Below are 3,997 nucleotides of genomic sequence, written 5' to 3' on the forward strand. Positions count from 1 at the left end.
CTTGCATGTGCAAATTTTCCAAATGTCTGAAACGATGTTCATGCAAAAAGGCTGCTGTGCTTTGCTGAGTGACATGCATATGCCTTGGTCAGAGAGGTTCATGTGGTGGAGTTGTTTCAGAGAGTGACTCTTCCTCTGAAGAGGATGTTTAATGTCACAATATTGTGTTAATCCATTTCTAATTTTATCTTCCTTAAATCCATGGCATATAAAAGTATGTTCTTGTTCCTGACCCCATTGATAGTCAAGCATTTCTGAGTTACATAAATCTTTTGTTGTTTGACATATAACCTTGTCAATTGTAGGTAGATTAAATCTACATCAATTGTGATATAGGAAATGAACTCCTCTTTAATATGAGGGGTCATTTGTGTATATAGGTTTAGCGGTTATGATTTTAGGACAATATGAATTACCCCTACCCCCATCCTGCATCTTCGCTTTTGCCAACATTTTGTTATCAGAGGGGGCTCGCAAAAGTGTTGACTGTGTTGTTGCGCAAGAGTTTCACCATTGCCAACATTGGTTTTCATATACTCAAAGGGTGTCTCTTTATGAAAATCAACACAAAAATTTTATAGCAGACCGGGCAATTTTTTTTTTTATTATTTTGATCGGTTGGCTCCCGGACTTGGCTAAGCTAGAATGTGATGTCGTAGCATGTCTGTGGAGCTTCCTTACGGGACATAGGCAGTGAGTTCATGTGGACAGTGTCCACTCCATGTGGGCAAAAGTCATTTGTGGGGTCTCCCAGGGCTCAGTACTTGTAATACTTGGGCCACTTCTCTTTCAAGTTTACATTGAAGACAGAGTTGAAGGTCTAGATTCTAGAAACACAAGTTCTCCTCTGCCATTCACATAAACCTGTGCAGAACAGTGGGAACAGCCATTGATGTTGATAAATTTCAAGTAGAAGATGGAACTATTGAGGAGCGCTCTTTCATGGAGATAACCTGTGAAATCATCAAGGATTTGTCTCCAGCTGTGATCTCGGGGCAGAATGGACTATTGTGAGCCAGCTTGGGCCCCGTTGCTGCAGAGATAACAAACTGGAGAAGGTACAACGTGCAACGATGATTATGGTCTTGGTACTGAGGCAGCTGATATTTGAGCAGTGTCTGCAGCACCTGGACATGTTCAGTTTGGCATAACCGATGAGAAAGGAGTGATTTGATCACCCTCCACTGCATCGTGCATGGTGACCTGTGACCACAACTTGGAGATTCGCTCCAGCCATCTCAAGATGATATACTTTGGGGGGCATCCTCTCTGATTTCAGAATCTGCAGACGCGGTGTAAAACGAGGGCAGAATTTTTCACCCCCCCCCACCTTGTCAATGAATGGAATACCTTACAAGAGGAAGTCGTCGCGGCACCTTCAGTGGATACATTCAAGACGTAGTTGGACAGAGTGCTGCAGTAACCATCACAATAAGATATTATGAGCCCTTCCCTCTGTCCTCGTCTCCTGATCATGAACTTATTAACATGGAGAATGAAAGAGCTGTTAGAGCAAGTAGAAGCAGTGGAGGGATCGGTGCAGGATATCCAAAGGATTGAGGTTTCACCAGCAGTAAAGAAATCACCAACAGGAAAGGCTAGTCGCTCATCAGTTGTTACGGTTGACATGTTAAAAGTACACGGAGTCCTCGACTTAGCCACCCACCCCCCCCCACACACAATATATATATATATATATATATATATATATATATATATATATATATATATATATATATATATATATATATATATGTAAATACTGTATATATAAATAATTTTAATGTGCGAGATATGAATGTTCACTCATACTTATGAACCATTTGTGGGTGGAGCAACTCGGGGACTCATTGCGTGAATCTTTCTTCCACTCGATGTGAAGTCTTAGCGTCGCCTGGTCTGCAGGATCCAATGTACTGTACAGTACTGTATTGTTTGCAGCCATTTTCTTTACGCACATTGTTGTGTTCATGGATAAGCAAATTACTAATCATCCAAAATAAGCAAGGCAGTAGCAGGATTCACAACATGTAACATTTAAAGTGGAAAACATGTTTGTTTGTTTTTCAGTGCATGTTTCTATACTTTATTTTACATTGTTTTATTAATTGTATTTACTACAATTCGTGGAGATTGAAGGGGTATTATTTACAACTAGCCGAAACCCCGTCACAGACGGATTCCGTTCCATGAGCCCAATATGACAACCAGTGGCGGCTCTCGTAAGAGCCGAATCCCAGTCGATGTACTCCATGGCCTTACCTAATAAGGCCTACAAAACGTCGTTGTACACGACATTTTTGGTGTACACTACTCCTTGTGAAGAAGTCCCCTGATTTGTGCACGTGTCTACTTTGATGTACAAATACCGTGTCAAAACTTCTCAGGTCACAGTACCGAGAAAAACGTGACTTGACCGCTAGGAGGAGCACAAAATTGGTCCTTCAGTATTAATATATAGATGCTTCAGAGTTGAAGGTTGACTATTGCCACTATGCGCGATGCACTCTTTCAGGTACGAAGTTTCTTTCAGTCCAGGTCACAGTACTGAGAAAAACGTGACGTGACCGCTTGGAGCACAAAATTGGTCCTTCAGTATTAATATATAGATCATTTATTGCAATTATTTACGATCATTTATTGCAAATGTACAATATTTCAGCTTAATTGTGTGTTAACTCGGTTTTCTTGGCTTGGTTGTAGAACCGAACCACCATTAATAACAGTCTGTGGGAAATTTAGTTCTGACTTGTGAAGAACATCTGAATTAAGAACGATTGTTTGGAAAAACAACTCGTTCGTCAGTCGAGGATGGAATAGATTGCACTTGCCACTTAAGCCTAAGTCACATTTGCTCTACGGCGAGGATACGGCGGCCGTACGCCCTCTGAATTGACAGAAACGTGCGGCGGCCACAGAGTTTCTGAGGTGGCCTCAGGGTGGCCCTACGCCGTATGGCTATATTTTACAGGCCATAGGGTCGCCGTGGAATTATAGCGCGGAGTTATAACTTTTTTTCATTTCTACGTTCGCCGTAGCAATTCGACAAGCCGAAACAAAAGAACTGGTAAAAAAAAAATAAAAAATAAAGAACCCACTCGTTACCGTCTTTCTGACCGCACGTTCGCCTTAGGGCCCCCTGCGGTCGCCTTGCGGGTACCTTGCGTCTGCCTTGAAAATTCTATGGCCGCCGCAGGAATGCCCTAAGGTCACCGTGCGACATCAAATCAAAGATCGTATGGCACCCCCACGTTTTCGGTCTCCACAATTTATAAATACGCCGTGCGGCTCCCCGAAAAATAAAAACATATGTGATTGCTACATTGTGTGACCGTGGAAATACTGCAGCCGCCGTATAATTGCTAGTGGCCGTAGATTCTGGAGACCCCCACGGCCGCCGTGGCAAATGTGACTTAGGCCTTACTGAAACTTGAAGGTTACTCGGAAAAGCGCATACCTCCGTCCTGTAATGTCTGATCCACGAGAACATATCGGGTCCAATACATTTTTAAGATATCGTGCTAAAAATCCTTTTTGGCCATATCTCTCAATGGTGAAAAATCGCTTTAAAGATTCAAGTAGTCGGATCCGGATCTTCACCAAAATCGAATCAATTCATCGTGGTCACACACTGAACCTGTCCACCAAATTTCATCCGGATCCGTCCTCAACTTTTGAAATATCCTGTATACAGACAAACAGAAAGTGATGAAAACATAACCTCCTTCACCTTCGGTGGCAGAGTTAAATTAATGTGGGATGAATAATTCATCTTGGATAAATTGAAGAAGAACGATCTTGTGCAAACATAAATGGGATGCACTAAAGTGCTGTAACTTTAGAGGAATCCAACCAACTATTGAAGAATAATCTCAAAATAATGATGTTTTTTTTTTTGTTGTTTTTTTAAACATGATCTAAGGCTCATCGTGGAGCTGACACACTTGCACATGGACTTAAACGAACATACATGGCACAATGCAGTGATGTTGCGGGG

This window comes from Eptatretus burgeri, chromosome 2, assembly GCF_056783735.1.
Source record: "Eptatretus burgeri isolate ZD-2024b chromosome 2, Ebu_testis_v1, whole genome shotgun sequence".
Taxonomy (NCBI): Eukaryota; Metazoa; Chordata; class Myxini; order Myxiniformes; family Myxinidae; genus Eptatretus; species Eptatretus burgeri.